The following is a 22,211-nucleotide window of genomic DNA, read 5'->3' as shown; positions in this document are numbered from 1 at the left end:
AAATATTGTGCTTTAGGCAAACATTCTTCACATTTTAGTATACCATTCGCATGTTTCCACTACAAAGGAAAAGCAGAGTCATGATGAGAAGCCCACATTTCAGTTTGTCCAACCCACAACAAATTACCCGGCAAGGCCCAACATTTTCATCAGATATCGGTGGACCCTCAATAAAAATGGGCAACTCCTCCTCATAAAGCAAGTAAGAGAGAAAAGAGCAGGGGCAGGTGTGAGCAAGATTCGGCAGGGTGTGTGTGCGATGAAAAGGGTTTATGACCTGTTGTGCCTTGATGCTATCTCATTCTGCCACTGGGAGAGGAACTGACCAAACAGGTTTGGCCTGGGGCAATGGTTCCAGCTTGCCCAGGTCGCAGAAAAGTCAATTAAGGTGTACGTGTCCTTTGGAAATGAATTTGGCTTAATTCGTCTGCCTATGTGAGGGCAACTCACAAAATGGCTGCCGTACACAAAATGGAAGCCAAGGGTTCAGGACGAAAATGACGATTTCGAGGTGAAATCGTCACTCGATTATGACGAAAATGCTTGTACATAGTGTACTAGCCATTCTCGGTCTTTTGATATAAACATCGTCATGCTATGATGAAATGTAATTCTCGAGTCCAGAATTTTCAGAAACACAGGTGGTGATGGACGGAGCATCTGAACCAATCAAACACTCACACCCAGTCAACAGATCTGGGTTTAATCCATCACCGTTCTTTAGCCCACTCTGCCACCCCAGTTCAGACATGGCCATATGTAAATCGGTCTGACCCTGTGCCTCATGGGAACAGTCCAGCCCGAACTGCCCAGCCATGGCTTCCCTCGACCGGAAACAAGTATCCTAGGACCGGTTTCTGGCATTTCAGCCGTCATCAGCCAGGGGGTGGGGATGGACGGAGCATCTGAACCAATCAAACACTCACACCCAGTCAACAGATCTGGGTTTAATCCATCACTGTTCTTTAGCCCACTCTTCCACCCCAGTTCAGACATGGCCATATGCAAATCAGTCTGACACTGTGCCTCATGGGAACAGTCCAGCCCGAACTGCCAAGCTGTGTCTTCTCTGGACCGGAAACAAGCATCCTAGGACCGGTTTCTGGCATTTCAGCCGTCATCAGCCAGGCTTGTTTGAATCCAGTGGCAAAGTGAGCAAGGGACTCACGTCTGAGCATAACCTGCCAACTTATGGCAAACAAAGCGGTACAAAAAGGAGGTGGTGATGGATGAAGCATCTGAACCAATCAAACACTCACACCCAGTCAACAGATCTGGGTTTAATCCATCACCGTTCTTTAGCCCACTCTGCCACCCCAGTTCAGACATGGCCATATGTAAATCGGTCTGACCCTGTGCCTCATGGGAACAGTCCAGCCCGAACCGCCCAGCCATGGCTTCCCTCGACCGGAAACAAGTATCCTAGGACCGGTTTCTGGCATTTCAGCCGTCATCAGCCAGGGGGTGGGGATGGACGGAGCATCTGAACCAATCAAACACTCACACCCAGTCAACAGATCTGGGTTTAATCCATCACTGTTCTTTAGCCCACTCTTCCACCCCAGTTCAGACATGGCCATATGCAAATCAGTCTGACACTGTGCCTCATGGGAACAGTCCAGCCCGAACTGCCAAGCTGTGTCTTCCCTGGACCGGAAACAAGCATCCTAGGACCGGTTTCTGGCATTTCAGCCGTCATCAGCCAGGCTTGTTTGAATCCAGTGGCAAAGTGAGCAAGGGACTCACGTCTGAGCATAACCTGCCAACTTATGGCAAACAAAGCGGTACAAAAAGGAGGTGGTGATGGATGAAGCATCTGAACCAATCAAACACTCACACCCAGTCAACAGATCTGGGTTTAATCCATCACCGTTCTTTAGCCCACTCTGCCACCCCAGTTCAGACATGGCCATATGCAAATCAGTCTAACCCTGTGCCTCATGGGAACAGTCCAGCCCGAACTGCCATGCCATGTCTTCCCTGGGCCAGAAACAAGCGTCCTAGGACCGGTTTCTGGCATTTCAGCCGGCATCAGCTAGGCTTGCTTGAATCCAGTGACAGCTTTGTTCGCCATAAGTTGGCAGGGTATGCTCAGACTGGATTCAAGCAAGCCTGGTTGATGACTGTGGATGGATTGCAGCATCTGTAAGAGGTAGCACCGCACAGTGGGTGTCGTGCAGCATCGGTAAGAGGTAGCACCGCACTGGGGATGCTGTGCAGCATAGGTAGGAGGTGGTGGCAAAACCATCCATCACAAAGGCGTGTCCTACTCCACGCTCTGCCTCCCAGCTCTCTCTCTTACGACCCTCTGTTGAACAGTGGCAGAAAAGGGGTCTGTCAAGCTATAGCCAGATTTGATGATGTTTGCAGACTCCCCTCTCTTGTTTTTCCTGAGATGTTTATTATCTGCAGTCACAGACGCAGCCTCTTTGGGGTGTCGGAGCAGCGGCGGTGTAGGACTCCTTCTCTGTAGGTGTTAACCACTGCTTGTGGAGTACCACCATCTCCTCGGAGCCTCAAAGGCCTTCAAGAGCCTCCTCATTATGCTGCCTGGGGTGTCTGGGTTTTTATTCTGAAGTTTGGTGTTTGGCTGTGAGGTACAGAGAAAAGACAGGTAAAGTACACTGTGTGGGGGGCACACCACCCAGAGGCGCGAGGACACCGGGAGATCAGGGAGGCAGTGAATTTACATATGTTCTGGCATTCAGGATTCCCCAAAGCACTGTAGAACCAGGGCCAGACAGGTGGTGGGGGAGTGCTGCAGCGTCTCTATCTTCAGCTTTAAGTTGAGGTTTTACATAAATCTTGCTCAGGTCTTTGAGTCTGAATCTAGAGCTGATTTTGAAGTCTATAGCGTGACACAATAACTGGAGTAGTCACTTCAGGACGCTCTTGGTAAAGTCCTCCTAATCAAAGGCATTTATTGCAATCACAAGGCCATTAAGATGCATTAATCTATAGATAGGGTTGTCAGTTAGCTGCGGATCCGATCTGTTGTTAAAGCCTACCACATTTAACCCCAAGTACTTGAGAAATAGTGTTTGGAATGTACCATTCAGCTCCATTACAGGGGGGTTGGTCCAGGACTCCAGATTTGGACTTTGGCACCCGCACTTCACACGCCTCACTCATGAACAAGAAAGGCTGTACCTTCCCCAAAACATAAACAGAAAAAATACAGTAATTTATAATGTCTTAAGAAACACACATCTCTGTACCTCAGTGTCCGTAGTTTGCAGTTTGAATGTTTTAGGCCTTCACATAACTTCTTCACTCCAGCGTCTCGCAGCTCTTTATTGTCACCCAGGCTGAGCTCTATGACACATGTGTTTGTTTCCAGGACATAGACGAGGGCTTCGCAGCATGAACGTTTGAGGGAGCATCGATTCAACCTGCAGGATAGAAGAGACACAGAGAAGAGTAAAGCAGAGCACAGAAGGGATGTAAAAGTTACAGTTCTATCTTATTTCTCTTCTGTCCCTCACTTACTGCCCTCTAGTGACACATCCCCACCACAAAACATCCACCAGACCCTATTTATATCGGAATCACATGAGGGGAATTATCGGACCAGCAGAGGCAGAACTACATGTACATATTAATAGACATTTTAAGACATACTTCATGCTGTAGACCCTCTGCTGCGGTAGCAATACTCCATTGATAACTGTAGCAGTTACTGCAGCGACCTGTCTATTAATACACAAGTTGCTATCCATACATAGAGCAGGCTTGCTTGGAGGTCTTCACCCATTGGTCTCTTAAAATATAATTCATATTTTCGTTCAGCCCACCTGGAGATCCTTCCTTTCCTAGTCCTATCAGGAGAACAACACTGTGCAGGCGTGCGTTGTGGAGTTGGAAAAGACGGGTCTGGCAGAGTCTGTGAGGGACCCCACCCGGAACAGGGCAGCTCTGGACCCCCTGCACTCGTGGTGGTACATGGACATGCATGAGCCTGCCCGATTTTACTCCTCTTAAGCATTAGAACCGTGAGTGATCACAGGTCTCTTAATTACCCCACTTACAAAGTTGTCTCATGTCAGGTGTGTCAACCGCACCCAGCTCTGGTATCTGATCCTACCACACTCTCAGGTCCAGACTTGTAATAGAAAGAGAACTGCAGGCTCCTGCCTGTGAGAGGTGGAGGGAGTAAAGAGCCCGGCCCCCCTGAGGGCATCTCACGAAGCGAGAAGCCTCCCAGATGCTGCAAGCGACATAACTGTGGCTTTCAGAGCATAAGAATGCAAGAAGTCTAGTAGCCAATGACCCACCTATTGGTTTTGCCAATGTTTGTCTTCATAATTGTTGCAATGAGTTATTTCTATTCCTCAAGTTGGAGGTTTATAATTTTGGAGCAGCTTTACCAATTTAAAGTATGTTACGCTCTGAGCATTAAATACTTATTTTCATTTTATGTAAAACAAAAACAAGAGTCACCGTGGACAGTTCCAAGCCCCAGAAGCAGAGTGTCTATGCAAGGGTGCCTGCATTGGTGAGAGGCAATCATTAATGCTACATCATCAGATTAATCCCATAATTCCTTATTCATAGGTGCTTCCCCCTCACAAGTCTAACATGGTCCTGATGAAGACCCCCCGCTAAGGCGCAAGCTACCTTTATGTTCACAGGGGTCGAAACGTCAACAGATTTTTCCATTGTGTCAAACATAGGCAACAGAGAATGTTTATCTGTACCTATATTCCTATGTTATGATTTGCCATATGGGTGAATGCAAGGAGTCTGGCTGGATAGGTCAATTTAATGTTAATGTATGTCATGTACACTACCTTCCCCTCCCTCATCACTATCACTATTCCTTCCCAAACACTTGTCACTTCCCTTCTCTTGCACCAATTTATGCTAAGGTAGGACATGTATTGTCTTATTCACTGGATTTATTCTTGTGTTTTCAATCATGTGATGAAATAAAATCACAATCAAGTTTTGAGCTTCCATAGTGATGTTTACTTTGTTTAAATTCTCCAGATTAAATCTGCCACTGTTACATTTTGTGTACCACATTGTATCCGGGTCCAGTGGCCTTACGGGTTACCCCATTGATATACAACTCTCTGAGGTGCAGGCTCGCCCTGCGAGGGTGTTTGTTATTATTATTTTCTTAGATGTGTTTCAGTATGTCAAAGAATGAAACTCTTTCCTATACTGGGGACCACGTTAATAGGTTGATCTAGGGTCAATCCAACACTCTTTTCCTTTCATCCAACTCTCCCAACATAGATTTTTCCTTTAATGAAAAAGTCAGAAAATTAGAGAGGCTTGAAAAGAAATTAGTCAGAACCAGACTGCATGACCTTCTTACAAAGTACTTACCGGCAAACATTATACCAGTGGGCCTCTAAGTTAAGAACACGCGGGTGATTTTTGCCAATTTACCCAAGCTCAAAGAGGGTTTCAGCTTTGTGGCGAATAACTGTTCTTGCCATTGGATGGTGCTGGGCATTGAAACAACTTTGGAACAAGTGGAGAAACTGACTAAAGAGATTGCTGACCTTAAACGGGAAATCTCTGAAGACACTGCCTTACCCAATGCCAAGAAAGCCCTGGAGCACTTAGAGAAGACCATCAAGGAATTCAACACTAATACACAGGACCAACAATGTGCTAAACTTTTAAAGTATATCTGTTTTTATGACAAGAAACTTACTTATCCATACCTCCAACAAGACTGTTTTAAACAAGATCAACAGGGTCGATTCACAAACAGAGGAAAAGGAGGATACAGAGGAAACCGTCGCATCACAACTTTTTCAGAATCCTCTGGCTCCAATAGCACAGGTAGAGAAAGCGAGCAACCGGGATCCAGCTCTGGGCACCAATATCAAGACAGCTAGTACCAACCACAACCAGGACCATCTTTTTTAGAGGAGGCCCAATGGAGACCGCCAAGAGGAAGAAACTACAATTGGAACAGGGGTCCACTGCGAGGCCCGCCACAACGTGGCCAGAACTGGGATGCGGGCAGACAACAAGGCCAGAAGCAGGCCAGGTTCCCCCAAGAAACCCAAGGGGAGATACAAACCTGACGCTGTGTCTACAAGTGGTAGCCCCACAGGAAAACCAAATCATAAACCTATCGACTCATGAACTTACTAACGAAGAGAACATGGTTTTGAGTAAAGGCTTGTCCTATGTACCTACCACATACCCCAACAAATTCAATGTTAAAGCAGAGCTTCGCCAATTTTTCCGTAAAATCCGGCTGAGGTATTATTTCAGGTACTCACCACCCATGCCAGTAACATCACATACGGGCCTCAGGGTCCCATCAACTTTCATTCCACCAACACATTTGATGTCACACAGGATCATGACATACGAAAGCATGGTTCGGAAGGATGCTTTGAAGATATGCTCCACTAAGAAGTACGTGAAACATAACATTACTGATCGAGAACATGCTGCGATAAACTCCCTGAAGAACTACAAATCAATTGTGATTAAGCCCACGGACAAGGGTGGAGCCATCTTGGTGCAAGACATCAATGCCTCCAAAAAGGAGATCTAATCCCAACTGAGAGATGGGGTCAGCCATACACGGCTCAACACCAACCTTACGAAGGAGATCAGCAAACTGATTTTACGATCAACTGAGGCAGGGAAGGAGTCTTGTTTCCTATCTGAATTGGAATTCAAGTACCTCAATCAGAGCAGCCCCGCTTACCAACTATCTATACCTTACCCAAGGTACACAAAAACCTAGAACAACCACTGGGCCGGCCTATCGTCTCCAGCTGTGTTTTGATTCTCGAACTTCTGTGCAAATTTGTGGACTTTTTCCTAAAACCTCTTGCGAAAAATACCAGATCTTATCTCCATGACATCATGGAGGGGATCAACTTGGTGGATGGGATGCCTTTTGATCCTGAATCACAAATTTTGGTGACTATGGATATCGTGTCATTGTACACCAGCATCCCCCAGCCTCCAGCACTGGAGGTCATCCAGAGAACCCTGGACGGGAGACCACACCCCTCATTGATCCTGACAGAATTTACCTGCCAATTATTGGAGATCGACATGCTGATTTTTTTTTCTTTTTCCAGGGAGAATATAACCTGCAGACTAAAGGAGTGGCAATGGGGCCCAGCTTTGCTCCTGATCTGGCTATCCTGTTTATGAGAAACTTTGAAGATGAGTTCAATTACAGTGAGGATAATCCATTCAAAAATCAGGTGACATGCTGGAAAAGGTATATAGACAATGTCTTCATGGTCTGGACTTGAAATCACACTGAACTTCAGTCATTCTTTGATTGGATCAATGGAAGGTCTCCTGATATCAGGTTTATTATTCACTGGGATAAACACACAATTGATTTCCTCGATATATCGATCAAAGTCAATAACCAACACCGATATACTACCCTGTATCGGAAGCCAGTGGAAAACAACATATTACTATTACATATTAGGCGAGTCTGTGCCCCCTCGCTGCTGCTCGTTGTTCCGTTTTTTTTGCCCTCCTGTGCCTCTGATTTGTAGCTTTTGTGTTTGCACTGTATCTCTGCTTTATTCTGTACGTTAGCTCCCCTGGTGTGACCCCCCTCCGCTCCCAGCTCCCGCCGCTGTGACATCGTGGCCCGCCCCCTTTTCTTTCTGTGTCCTCCCCGCTCCCGCCTCCTAGCTGCTCCTCCCTCCCACTTGGCCTTAAATGGAGACCGCGCGGCGCAGGTGAGTGTGACCTGACCCCAGGACACCCCCACGCCACACGGCCCTCCAGCTGTAGGCGAGTCTGTGCCCCCTCGCTGCTGCTCGTTGTTCCGTTTTTCGCCCTCCTGTGCCTCTGATTTGTAGGCGAGTCTGTGCCCCCTCGCTGCTGCTCGTTGTTCCGTTTTTTTGCCCTCCTGTGCCTCTGATTTGTAGCTTTTGTGTTTGCACTGTATCTCTGTAGCTCCCCTGGTGTGACCCCCCTCCGCTCCCCGCTTCCCGCCGCTGTGACATCGCGGCCCTGCCCCCTTTTCTTTCTGTGTCCTCCCCGCTCCTGCCTCCCAGCTGCTCCTCCCTCCCACTTGGCCTTAAATGGAGAACGCACGTACGTGCAGCGGTCACGCGCAGCGGGTGCGCCGATTGTGCGCCGAAGGCGCGCCAAAGGCAAGCCTGTCTACACCTGGACCGCGGCTAGCGCCAGGACCCCTGGCCCGCGCCGACGCCAGACCACACAATGGACCTACGACGCTGCCACCCTCAACGCACTCAACGCCGGCCGAACCCCCGCCTGCTACCAAACCACCCCGAAACGCACCCACGGACCCTTCACCTGCCAAGCCTGCAAATTCACCTGTCTTCGGACATGCACCGCAGCAGCAACCACCTCAAGTACATCCTGCTCAACACCCGCTCCGTCCACAGACACGCCGTCGAACTCTGGAACCTGCTCGACACAACATCACCAGACGTCGCCTTCCTCACGGAAACCTGGATGAATGCCTCCTCAGCGCCCGACATCGCCATCGCCATCCCGGACGGATACAAGATCACCCGGAAGGACCGCATCAACCAGACTGGAGGAGGCATTGCCATTATACACAAGAACACCATCCGCATCACGACCAGCTCCGACGACACCTTCACCGCCGCCAAACACCTCCACTTCCAGATACACACCGACCCCAAGACCACACTCAGAGGCACCCTCATCTACAGACCCCCGGGACCACGCACACAATTCAGCGAAGACATCACAGACTTCATCAGCCCGCACGCCCTCCCCTCCGCTGACTACATCCTCCTAGGCGACCTCAACTTCCACCTGGAGAACAACAAGGACAGCAACACCACCTCCCTGCTGGACAACCTCGCCAACCTCGGTCTCAAGCAACTGGTGAACACCCCCACCCACTACGCCGGCCACACGCTTGACCCAGTCTTCTCATCCAGCAAGCACATTCCTTCAGCCACTCCACCGGACTACATTGGACTGACCACAGCTGCGTCCACGTCAGCTTCAGAAGAACCCACACCCACCACAACCCGCAACAGGTTCCTCGCAGGAACTGGAACAAGATCACCGCCGACCAGCTCACCACCACCCTCAGCCAGAACCCTCCCGCCAGCACAACGGACCCCACCGAAGCAGCCAGCAACCTCACAGTGGATCACCAACAGTGCAGACGACCTCGCACCTCTGAAGACCCCTCCCAGCAGACACGGCAGCAAGAAAGCCTCTTGGTTTACTGACGAACTTAAGAACTCCAAGAAGAACTGCCGCACCCTCGAGAAAGCCTGGCGCAACGACCAGACCACAGACAACATGACTGCCCTCAAGCACGCCACCCGCAAACACCACCAGCTGATCCGCACCACCAAGAAGACAGCATTTAAAGAACGACTGGACAACAACGCCCACAAAAGCAAGAAACTCTTCAGCATCGTCAAAGAGCTCTCCAACCCCAGCGCCGGAAACAACAACATCACTCCCTCGCAAGACCTCTGCGACTCACTCGCCTCGTTCTTCCACCGCAAGATCGCCGGAATACACAACAGCTTTGGCGCACCAACCTCACACCCAACCACCGAACCAACGCCCCCCACCACCACCCTCTGCGCCTGGACCCCGGTCAGCACCAAAGACACCACCCGCACAATTAACACCATCCACTCCAGGTCCCCAACCGACCCCTGCCCCCACCACGTCTTCAACAAGGCCGACTCCATCATCGCACCCCAACTCCGGGACATCATCAACGCCTCCTTCAACACCGTCACCTTCCCGGAAAGCTGGAAGCACGCCAAGATCAGCGCCCTCCTGAAGAAACCAACAGCGGACCCCTCTGACCTCAAGAACTTCCGTCCCATCTCGCTCCTCCCTTTTCCTGCCAAAGTCATCGAGAAGACCGTCAACAGACAGCTTGCCGCCTTCCTGGAGATGAACGGATCCCTTGACCACTCGCAGTCTGGCTTCCGAGCCAACCACAGTACCGAGACCGCCCTCATCGCAGCCACTGATGACTTCAGATCCCTGTTCGACAACGGGGAAACAGCGGCCCTCATCCTCCTGGACCTCCCCGCAGCGTTCGACACTGTCTGCCACCGCACCCTAGTGCAGTGCCTCAGCAACATCGGAATCCAAGAGAAGGCACTGGAGTGGATCATCTCGTTCCTCGCCGAAAGAACCCAGAGAGTCCGCCTCCTCCTGTTCAGATCTGAGGCCACCGAAGTCATCTGCGGAGTACCACAGGGATCATCACTCAGCCCCACCCTCTTCTCAGTCTACATGAGCCCCTCGCAGCCATCGCACGCCAACACAACCTCAACATCATCTCTAACACCGATGACACCTAGCTGATCCTCTCCCTCACCAACGACCCGGCCACCGCCAGAACCAGCCTACACGAAGGGATGAAAGACGTCGCCAAGTGGATGAAGAACAGCCACCTGAAACTGAACTCAGACAAGATGGAAGTCCTCATCCTGGGATCATCACCCTCCGCCTGGGACGACCCCTGTTGGCCCCCTGCCCTGGGCACCACTCCCAAGCCAAAAGACCACACACGTAACCTGGGCTTCATCCTGGACTCCTCCTTCTCGATGACCAGACAAGTCAACGTCGTCTCATCATTGTGCTTCAACACCCTGCGCATGCTCCGAAAGACCTTCCGATGGATCCCCACCAAAACCAGGAAGACGGTCACCCAGACACTCGTCACCAGCCGACTGGACTATGGTAACACCCTCTACGCCGGAACCACAGCCAAACTTCAGAAAAGACTCCAACGCATCCAGAACACCTCCGCACGACTCGTCCTGAACGTCCCCCGACACAGCCACATCTTTGGCCACCTGAGAGACCCTCACTGGCTCCCCATCAGCAAGAGGATCACGTTCAGACTCCTGACCCACGCACACAAGGCTCTCCACGACTTGGGCCCCAAGTACCTCAACAACTGCCTGACCTTCCACACACCCACCCGCCAGCTACGGTCGACCAGCCTTGCCCATGTCGCCGTCCCACAAATCCACAGAGCCACCGCCGGAGGAAGATCCTTCTCCTACCTGGCAGCCAAGACTTGGAACTCCCTCACCATCCACTTTCGGCTAACCCAGGACCACCTCTCCTTCAGGAAGCAACTCAAGACCTGGCTGTTCGAGCAGTAACGGACCCCTCTCCCCCAGCGCCTTGAGACCCTACCGGGTGAGTAGCGCGCTATACAAATGTCTTGATTGATTGATTGATTGATTGACTGAGGTATGGGAGCTATCATCAAAGGGGATTACGAGATAACCTACCGCTTGGCCAATTTCTGAGGATCAGGAGAAACTGCTCACGAAGGACGATTTCTTTGAAGAGTCAGATGACCTCATCAACCGACTGGTGGAACGTGGGTACCCAAAGAGGAAGGTTAAACGCGCAAGGAAACGTGCATGGTTTAACCCAAGGGAATCATTATTGACACCTAAGGAACACTCCATTGATAACCTGGATAGAATGATCTGTGTCACGACCTTTATCACAAGAAGCAACGCGATTAAGCACATTTTCAACAAGTAGTGGCAACTGGTGGCAGAGGACTTTGAGTTACCGAATCCTCCGATGCATTTCTTTAAAAAGGGCAAGATTATTAGAGACTATGTTGTGAGGTCACTCCTCGAGTCCGCACCCCAATCCTGTTCGAACCCTGTGGCGGCTCCCCAAGGTAACTGGCCACCACAAGTGTGGCAAATGTAAGGCCTGCAAATTGACTATAGAAATAAAGCAGTTTTGTTATCGAGATCACAAGATGGACCTGAAAGTCCATTCAAACTGTCACACATCTGATGTTATTCATGCGATCCTTTCCCTTGTGAGAAAATCTACATCGGCCAAACGATGCAGAAAGTCAGGGCACAGATACTGCGACACTGCCGCAGAATAAGATGTGGCACCGCAGGGGTCCCTCTGGTGGAGCATTCTCGAGCGATGGGCCATCAACCAGAATCCATCAAGTGGCTAGCCATTGAGAAAATCACTCTGCGGATCCGGGGTGGTGACCTTACCTCCATTCTGAATGTCCATGAATGCAAATGATGGACTCAACGGACAGTGTCCACAATGGCTTAAATGAACTTGATGCCACACATGCCCAAGTTTCCTATTTGCACAATGACTGACAAAACACATTACAGGTCATTTCCATCCATCATATGTATTAATGACGTCCTGGGGCAAACATGTCATTTAGAGTTACCGTCTAGCCGTCCAGGGGTCACCCTCGTGTCTGCTGCATCAGAACCTTGGGGTTGACTCTTTCAAACACTACGAGGTAGGCGGAGTAACATCCAAGGTAATGACCACCCATGGTCATCTTGTACACATGGAGGCCCCTCCAGCGTCGGATTGGTAATGAGGGCACTCGGGCAATGCCGGAGGGGCCGGTGTCAGAGCTCCAGCTGCGGGCTGCTTTTTTGAGCAGCTTGGGGGCCGATTTAGGCGGTTTCTGAGTTGTTCCATGCCACCAACGGCCCAGTTGGGTTCTGAGTGGCCTTTTTGGAGGTAAATGGGCGTCCATTACCTCCCTTTTACCAAGAGGCAGTGGTGTCACTCCTTTTGTTTTGCTGTGCCGGCCCATTAATGTATGCATATTGAGCGGGGGGTAGGGGCCTGAGCAAAAGTGGCCTCCCTCGTCTTCAGGTGTGTTTCACCAGTGTTAACTAATCCTTGCATTTTCTTTTTAACGCTTCCCCCCACACCTTTTTAATAACATTTCGCTGAAGCAGTGTTTTGCCGCAACGTAATATGCAAATGTGGGCCACTTTTTTTTTTGCGTGCCCGGGCCGATTTTCAATCCCAATCCAACCCTGGGCTCCTCCTGCCCAGGGGTATGCGCATGGTTTTTACCTATTTTGTCTACTTTGTTTTATTTACATGTAATTGTATAAATCTGGGCCAGCAGTAATGTGTCCGCGAGTATGGAGTTTATTTGATTCATGTTTCTGTTAGATTGATCTGACTTTTACCCTGTGTCTTTATAATGCAGTGTGCGCTGGCACACAGAGCAGGACACTTCCCGTCCGGGTCTTGGCATAAGAATCCGCCGCATTCATGTCACGGTGACGGCTCCCCCAGCATCTTGCGCCTTCTCCCCGAGGTGCCCGACTTGCCCACGCCCTCTCTGCTCTATGCATCCGCAACTCAGCCCCCAGACAGGCGGGTCCACAGCGGAGCCGCCGCCAGGTGCGTCTCACTCGGGCCCGCAGAGCAGAGGTCAATGTGGGGTGGAGGCGCACACCCGAGTCCTGTTAGTTCAACAATCATAGAGTCTTTCATGTGTGCTGCAGCGGGGCTACACTTGATGTCTGACAAGTGTCAACACGATCGCACGTGCAGAGCCTCGCACACGCGCCGTGCACTGTGCACTGCGTCCTCAGACCCCGCCCCCTTCAGAAAAACCAGCCTCATACAAATATTCATTACAAAGACTTGTACATTCTGTTCAAAATTAACTGTTATTCATCTTTCAATCATGAAAACATTGATAAAACAACATTCTGCGCTTAAATACGCGATACAATGTACATTTCCATCGCGCAATAAGAACAATCCACACCATATATTTTTGTAGCAAAAAAAGTCACTTTTATTTAAGACAGTCAAAACAGATATCCAATTCTTTTTTTTTAGCAATTATTATGATTGAAGAAAACCCCATTACATTTTCCCCAAACATTTTCCATAAATAACTAAACTTCAAATACATTTCCAAACCACTTTTCCATCAATGCCCCAAATACTGAACAAACCCCCAACAATGCTTTTTTCTCCTTGTTCTCTTTCCTCACCATTTTTCACCACCCTCCCCCAACCCCCAGAGGGAAAGGATAAGCCCGCTCTAGACTATCCAGACCCCCACAGAGCGCCTAATACCAAATTAACTGATAAAGGATAAACTGTAACAACTGTCTTAACGTGACACTCCGATTTTTTATTTTTTATTTAATTTTTTTTATATAAGTTAAAAACAAATAAAGAAAAAGAATAAAAAGTGAAAAGAGAGAGGGAGGGTGGGTGGGACCAGAAAACTGCGCCACAAACACCTCCCACCTACCCAGCAATGACATCAATCCCTCCCGCCTCCTACTCACTGCCTTGCCTAAGTCTCGCCCCCTTTCCTACCAAACTACCAATCGCGCTGAGGTGGATTGTTCCACCGCGCAAAACCACCCAGGGAGACACCGGCTCACGCCACGGTCCCCCTGGGTCCCCATCGTGCAATAAGAACAATCCACACCATATATTTTTGTAGCAAAAACGGTCACTTTTATTTAAGACAGTCAAAACAGATATCCAATTCTTTTTACCAATTATTATGATTGAAGAATACCCCATTACATTTTCCCCAAACATTTTCCATAAATAACTGTAAACTTCAAATACATTTCCAAACCACTTTTCCATCAATGCCCCAAATACTGAACAAACCCCCAACATTGATGTTTTCTCCTAATTCTCTTTCCTCACCATTTTTCACCACCCTCCCCCACCCCCAGAGGGAAAGGATAAGCCCGCTCTAGACTATCCAGACCCCCACAGAGCGCCACCCAGGAAAACCGAAGAGTTTTCCTGGCCCCCACCCCAAACTTGAACTTCATAATAAAAGTCACTTTAGATTGTTGTCGCACCACACGTTCTTACCCCAAAACCCCCCCAACAAATCCCGTAATTCCATCAAATAAATAAGCTGGGACAGATGTACACCATCACCTCGAAAAAGGTGTTGCTCCATACCCGTGATAGTTTTCATACACCAAAATTCTAATACCCCTCGCCGAACAGAAAGGTGTCATTGCTCTATTCAACCCCTTGTAAACTGCCACCACTGCAACATGGTTACGAGCCCCTTCCAATTCTGACGATAAAATGAAATCTGTCAAAAACTAGATATGTTCCTGAGCAATTGCATTTAGTACAGCTAATTCTAAAGTCATTCTCTTCATTAAAATTAAACCGGATAGCTCAACCACATTATTCTCTCCTAAAAGAATAAGCAAGAAATCTGGAAATCCCTCCTCCCGAGACAAATTGGAAAGCAAAGGAAATAAATCCCCCCCGCCCCCTTCCAAAAGACGTCATGACCGTTTCTGTGTAATCTTAATGCTCTGCCACAAATGTGTTGTTCCCCAAATCTAGCCAACCATTCGACAAAAGAATATCCTACACCCCAGGTCCTCATTCATCGTGGCAAGGGCTTAACTCCACAAAGGTGAAAAGACAACATTAATCTGGTATACCTACCCAAATCTGAATTCAGTGACGAATACCTCGAGAACAACCCTCAGATTTCCATCCACCTATTTTTGTAAGTCTTCCCAATCCCAGCCCAACCTTGACACCTCAGTAGCAGTTCCAATACTAAAAGACTAGTTCCCAAATAACAAGGGGTTCTTTCCCACTAAAAGTCAACCTTTTCAGAACACAGCTAGGAACTGTAAACAGGTAGCATTCTCCCCATTAGCATGACAAAAGACCACTCCCTGACCAAACAGTGGGATATCAAAAAGGATCCCATTCCTTCATGGACAACCACCCCAGTGCCACTCCCACCCTTTTGGAAACCATGTCCCGTTGCCCATCCGATCTGTTTTGACTGTCTCAACCAAATTCCAAACCACCTCTTGGCACCTGTATGTCAGTAGTTTGTAAGCCCGTCTGACCCCGTAGACCTAACAAATCCGATACCAAAAGGCCCAAAGAACAACCACAACATAGAAAGCCGAAAATGAGTAACCACCCACCCATCCAAACAGCAACTGGGAAATACATTAGAAACTGTTTCGACCCAACAAAATTAATTGGCTCACGCAAAGGTAACTGATGAGCTAGTACGTTACTAAAACCTTTTAACAGTCTCCTCAATCACACACCACCCTTCTACTCTATCCCCCACAAAAACTGCCCATAAAAAGAAATCCCCGAGAGCTTGACAGCAATAGAGGTATGTGACAAACCTTTGTCCATTAGTGACAAGACACTTGAAAATAAAATCTTCATTACCAACCGCCAAACTGCACTGAGTCTGTGATTCAACATAGCTTACAAATCCAAACCATGCCTGACGATAGCTGCACGTGGCGGCTGGAGCAATGGAACACTCACCCCAGCTCGATAATCCCCAATCCCCAGTACCCAGATGTCAGACCGAATCACAGTTTTGCAGGTATTCGCCCTCGGTGCCAATGAATGAAAATGTCTGCCAATTTGAACGAGATAGAGCATCTGCGAGTATATTATGAACACCCTAATACGTGTTTTGTTTTTAAAAACAATATTCAATTTGGGGCTCTGCAGCATGAACAACCTCAACCAATAGAATTCCCGCACATCCCTGGTACGTTGCCTAGTTACCAGTCCCACTAACTACATGTTGTCGATGTGAAATAGCACACACCTGTCTCCGAAAGCTGCTCCCCAAACCCATAAAGCTACTAACAGATTTTTTTTTTTTTTTATGAAGGCACTACTGCGGCCTTGGTGACCCACTGTTGAGGCCAACGGTCAGCACCCCATCGCCCTTACCCAAAATAGACCAGTCCCTGCACCCAACACGGCCAAAAATACTTGAACTTGCCATATAGTGTCATCCCACAACAGGATCGAAACCATTATAGTCCTCCAAAAGTTGTAACCAAATCCTTCAGACATCTTTTATAACCTTAGTCATTCTAATCCGATGCTGGGGAAGATATGCTCCCTACCTGGCGAAGCCCACCCAATGCAGAAAGACCTGCCTGTCCTCACCACTCTGCAAGCGAAGTTCGACTGAGCTCCATCTGCTGCTTGTCTAGCACTTCCCTCAAAAAGGGGGGACTAACTGTCAACCACTTTCGCAGCTGGTAAACGAGCCATCATCTTCTCTAAGGCAATCTCAAAACCCAAGAATGTCAACTTGGAAACTGATCCCTCTTTTTGTCATGAGCTAAAAGTACTACAAAATTTCTCCAGCACTGGAAAACGATCTAAACATTGCCCTACACTGATGAAGCTGTGCCAGGCCAATGAATAAAATTCATCCAACTAATGACAGACTGAAGTATGTCCACATTTCTGTACCAAGCACCACTGAAAAAACTTCCTAATGTTTCAAACCATGCACAGGAAATGGAACATCCTTTAGGTAATACTCTGTCCACACACTATGCACCCTCAAAACATTCCTAAAAGTTCAACCTCCAATGTGTGAAATAGGCAAAAAAACGAAAAGCCGGCTATTCATAGCATTTGGCCAACTCTACACCCATGCCCGCCCACGCACTAAACGCTAAACGTCAACCACAGATTTATAGGAAACATTAGCATCCTCTGGTGAGAGGTAAGCCTTGAGCGATTAGCCCTCCGACCAAGAGAAATATTGAATGGACCGGATGCCGCTCACAGTACCTGCGAGCATAGATGAAAAAAGGCAGCCGTCCAGTTCTCAATGCTCCTGTACTCTAGGGCGACAAGACAGTTCCCCTTTGTTCTACCGTCAAAACTCCTCCTTGGCTTGACTGACTCTATGCAATAAGCGAACGACATCTACAAACTCATGATTCCAAATCCCTTGTCTGATTACCGACCGAGAGATGCATACCTAAATGCATTGCCAAAACCAATATAAGGCATTTTCTACCACATATTACCACTTCTGAAAATCGTTTCACACAATGCACGTCCTGAACATAGTTGTATCGTCTGCACATAACAGATTTACCTATTGACCTGCTTCCAACCCCGGAGTTACCCTTGCTCTGCCTCTGCATCCCATGTACCAGATACCGTTTGTACCGCTGCCCCCTTGACAACATGAATGCCGCTCGTTACAGGGCATGACCCTGCAGCCCACCAGTTAGGCTTACCTGACGTTAGCTGTTTATCCCGCTTCTGAAAATCCCTGTGGATCATCGCACCCACAATGTCCGTCTCGCTGAACTTGATCCGCCGGGAAATCCGCTCATGATCTCTGAAACATACTAGCCATGCAGTTACCCCTAAATCCCCCAACCCAAAACTCCTGAGTGACCACTGAAGGAGCCGCTTTTTGAACCATAACGTCCTTATGATTCGCACCACTGTCATTACCATACCCATAAAACAACTCATTTTGATTCACCTGAACATTTTTTTTATTTTTTTTTTATATCATCACTTAACTTTACAATTCACCATTCCCAATTCCACCATCATATTGCGTTCAAAAGGTCACAGGCCTCCGCTGAGAGAGCCCGGCCGTTATTCCTAAATCCGCACTAGATCCGCCTCGTGAATACCTCGACTTACCCAAAGCCGCACATGCTTTGCAACCATGGAAAAAGAACCTTACAACATGTCCTATGAAGCAAGGTCCGACACCAATTTCTGACCGCTCTGGCCAGACAGAAACCGCAGAATACTTACCCCACGCAGTATCCCTGCAGTCCCAAACTCCCCCACCTGTGCCATGTCCGAGTGTTCAACCAATAGCCCTTGGCCAGATTATGGACCCCACGAAAAGTCAAAGTCCACCTGAGGGTGGCAGGTTGTATGTCAACCTTCTGGAAAAATGGCCACTACCTGCTGCATAACCACAATCTATTGGCGGTCATTGTTGCAGTCCTCTATAGTCAGACTGCCATCCCTTGTTCAACAACGGACTCCGACATCCCAACAGCAAGTCTGGTGCCGATCAGAAATTCGGCTGCAATTCTTCAACATGCGCACTCCTCCCTGAGGAGCGCGCCCTTCATAGCGTCAGGGGCATGCTGTGGGCAACGGGGGGGGGACGGGACGGTGGACAGCGCTGCTGAAAAACGGCATACTTGCCGCTATCGCTGGACTCACCCCTTTCGCAGCTGCCCGCCTCAACGTTTCGCCCTCCGTCACTGTTCCAAAGGGGCACCCGGCCGCCGCAGGGCACTCCGCCCCCGCCTCCACCAAGCACGAACATCGTCCTTCCTGACGCTCACTTCCTCCGTAACCACAGACGACGCTCCTCCGCCTCCCACGCTGCAAACTCCGCCTTGAAAATGCCTCACCAACATGAGAAAAATGTCACCAAAAACCTGCGCCACAAACACCTCCCGCCTACCCAGCAATGACGTCAATCCCTCCCGCCTCCTACTCACTGCCTTGCCTAAGTCCCGCCCCCTTTCCTACCTAACTACCAATCGCGCTGAGGTGGATTGTTCCACCGCGCGAAACCACCCAGGGGGACACCAGCTCGCGCCGCGGTCCCCCTGGGTCCCCATTGTGTCTCCAATAATGATATAAACGATAGTCTTGCATTGAGTTTGAAAAAAAAGCATTTTCATGGCGCCCGATGCATTTCGGGACAAATAAGTCCCTTCCTCAGGGGCCGTCCTGTAATAAAAAAATATATGCATCTATCTCTCCAATCTATTACAATGATCATACATGTACAAACAGAGCGAAACCACACACAAAATGCAAGACTACCATGTATATCATTATTGAAGACACAATGGAAATGTATCACTTATTTAAGCCCAGAATGTTGCTTTATCAATGTTTTCATGATTGAAAGATGAATAACAGTTCATGTTGAACAAACTGTACCAGTCTTTGTAGTGATTATTTGCATCAGGCTGATTTTGCTGAAAGGGGCGGGGTCTGATGATGCAGTGAACAGTGCACGGCGCGTGCAAGTCTCCACACTTGCGATCATTTTGAAGAACACAGGGACATACGCTGGGTTTATTATAGCCAGGGGTCCCCTCCCCTCGGAAATGCTTGTTTTTTTTAAGGTTGTTAAAGGCCTCATCACCCATGGGTGTCTCACCAGCACAGCCCGTTTAGCGCCGCTGGAACATTTCCCCGCACTTTCACCCTCATTACGAGGCGCTTTATCATAACGTTCGTGTGATAATTTATGAACATGGCAGGACATCTTGTGTAGTCACAGGTGCGGTTTTTCCATCAAGTTTGGGTGATTTTAAACGTGCATCCGATGTATAAAGGCGGTGTGATTCGTCATTTTCTGTGCTATAAATCATGCCTGCAATGGTACTCACACTAGCATGTCGACCTTTAGGTGCCACGCATTTTGGATTAACTTACTGGCCAATACTGCGGATTAGTGGGCACCTATCGTGTACACTGAGCCTCTCCACTTATACCACGGTAATGGTTCAAAGTTTCTAATTAAATTTGTCCCATCAAAGTCTGTTGTCAATCAAGTGATCAATCAGTGAATTTGTAAAGCGCACTACTTACCTGTGAGGGTCTCAGGGCGCTGAGGGGAGGGAGGGATGCTGCTACTGCTTGAAGAGCCAGGTCTTGAGGAGTCTTCTGAAGGCGAGTAGGTCTTGGGTCTGCTGTAGGTGGGTAGGGAGGGTGTTCCAGGTCTTGGCGGCCAGGTAGGAGAAGGATCTGCCACCAGAGGTCGTTTGTTGGGTGCGTGGGACGGTGGCGAGTGTTAGGCTGGCGGAGCGGAGCTGGTGGGTGGGGGTGTAGAAGTTGAGTTTGTTGTTCAGGTAGGCTGGTCCGGTGTTGTGTAGGGCTTTGTGTGTGTGGGTGAGGAGCTTGAAGGTGATCCTCTTGTTGACGGGGAGCCAGGGCAGTCCTCTTAGGTGGGAGGTGATGCAGCTGCGTCGAGGGATATTGAAGATCAGGCGGGCGGAGGCGTTCTGGATGCGTTGTAGTCGTTGTAGGTGTTTGGTCGGGATTCCTGCGTAGAGTGTGTTGCCATAGTCCAGTCTGCTGCTGACGAGGGCCTGTGTCACTGTTCTTCTTGGTTCGGTCGGGATCCACTTGTAGATCCTGCGGAGAATGCGGAGGGTGTTGTAGCAGGAGGAGGAGACGGCTTTGACCTGCTTCAACATGGAGAGGGAGGAGTCAGGGATTAATCCTAGGTTGCGTGCGTGGTCCGTTGGTGTCGGTGCTGTTCCCAGTGAGGTCAGCCACCAGGAGTCGTCCCAGGCAGAGGGGGTGGGGCAGAGGATGAGGACTTCCGTCTTGTCCGAGTTCAGTTTCAGGCGGCTGCTCCTCATCCACTCGGCGACAGCCTTCATTTCCTCGTGGAGGTTGGTTTTGGCGGTGTGCAGGTCCTTGGTGAGGGAGAGGATGAGCTGGGTGTCGCCGGCGTAGGAGATGATGTTCAGGTCGTGCTTGCGGGCCAGTTGTGCGAGGGCGGCCATGTAGACGTTGAACAGGGTCGGGCTGAGCCCTGTGGTACGCCGCAGGGTTGTATGACGTTACAACGCATACTTTTACAATGCATACCTTTACAACGCATTTTTTACAACGCAACATCGATTACAACGCATTCCATTACAACGCATGCCATTACAATGAATTTTAAAAAACTACCTTTACAACGCATTCCATTACAACGCATACTACCTTACCATTGCAACGCTTAACATTACATTGCATGTATGGTAAGTATTGGATAGTGTAGGGGTAAAAATTACTATTCTAACTCCAGGGGGTGCAACAGTAGGGTAAGTGTTGGATAGTGTAGGGGTAAAAATTACTATTCTAACTCCAGGGGGTGCAACAGTAGGGTAAGTGTTGGATAGTAATGGTATGCGTTATAATGGTATGCGTTTTAATGACTGCGTTGTAATGACATGCGTTGTAGTTGTATGCGTTGTAGTGTCATGCGTTGTAATGGTTGCATTGTAATGGAATGCAATGTAATGGATGTTGCGTTGTAAAAGTTTTGCTGTAATAGTAGTGCGTTGTAAAAGTTGTTTCCCACACCGCAGATGCAGTGCCTTCGGATCGGAAGGGTTGGAGGCGGATTTGCTGGGTTCTGCCGGAGAGGAAGGACGTGGTCCAATCCAGGGCCTTCTTCCGGATTCCGGCTTCTTGGAGGCGTGTTCTTAGTGTGCCGTGGCAGACCATGTCGAAGGCGGCTGACAGGTCCAGGAGGATGAGGGCTGAAGTTTCGCCGTTGTCAAGTTGTCTCCGATGTCGTCTGTGGCAGCGATGAGGGCAGTCTCGGTGCTGTGGTTTCGTCTGAATCCAGACTGGGATGGGTCTAAGATGTTGTTGTCCCCGAGGTGGCGGGTCAGCTGTATGTTGGCGATTTTCTCGATGACCTTCCCCGGGAAAGGAAGCAGGGAGATGGGCCGGAAGTTCTTGAGGTCCTTGGGGTCCGCCTTGGGTTTCTTGAGGAGGGCGTTGATTTCGGCATGCTTCCAGTCTTCCAAGAATGTTGCTGTGTCAAAGGAGATGTTGATGATCTTCCGTAGTTGGGGTGCTATGGTTGCGTCTGCTTTGTTGAAGACATGGTG

General features: G+C 49.1%; 1 long non-coding RNA gene across 1 annotated transcript in view; it reads right to left on the bottom strand.

Annotated features, from left to right (window-relative positions):
• The window catches only part of LOC147661195 (uncharacterized), a 233,356-nt gene extending 229,969 nt beyond the window's left edge, over positions 1–3,387 (bottom strand). Inside the window, exon 1 of the long non-coding RNA XR_015306009.1 lies at positions 3,219–3,387. This is a non-coding gene — a long non-coding RNA (uncharacterized LOC147661195). The remainder of the gene's footprint in view (positions 1–3,218) is intronic.
• Positions 3,388–22,211: the final 18,824 nt, after the last annotated feature.

This window comes from Lissotriton vulgaris, unplaced genomic scaffold, assembly GCF_964263255.1.
Source record: "Lissotriton vulgaris unplaced genomic scaffold, aLisVul1.2 SCAFFOLD_2436, whole genome shotgun sequence".
Lineage (NCBI taxonomy): Eukaryota > Metazoa > Chordata > Amphibia > Caudata > Salamandridae > Lissotriton > Lissotriton vulgaris.
Note: the sequence above shows the minus strand (reverse complement) of the source record. Positions and strands in the feature narration are given on the sequence as shown.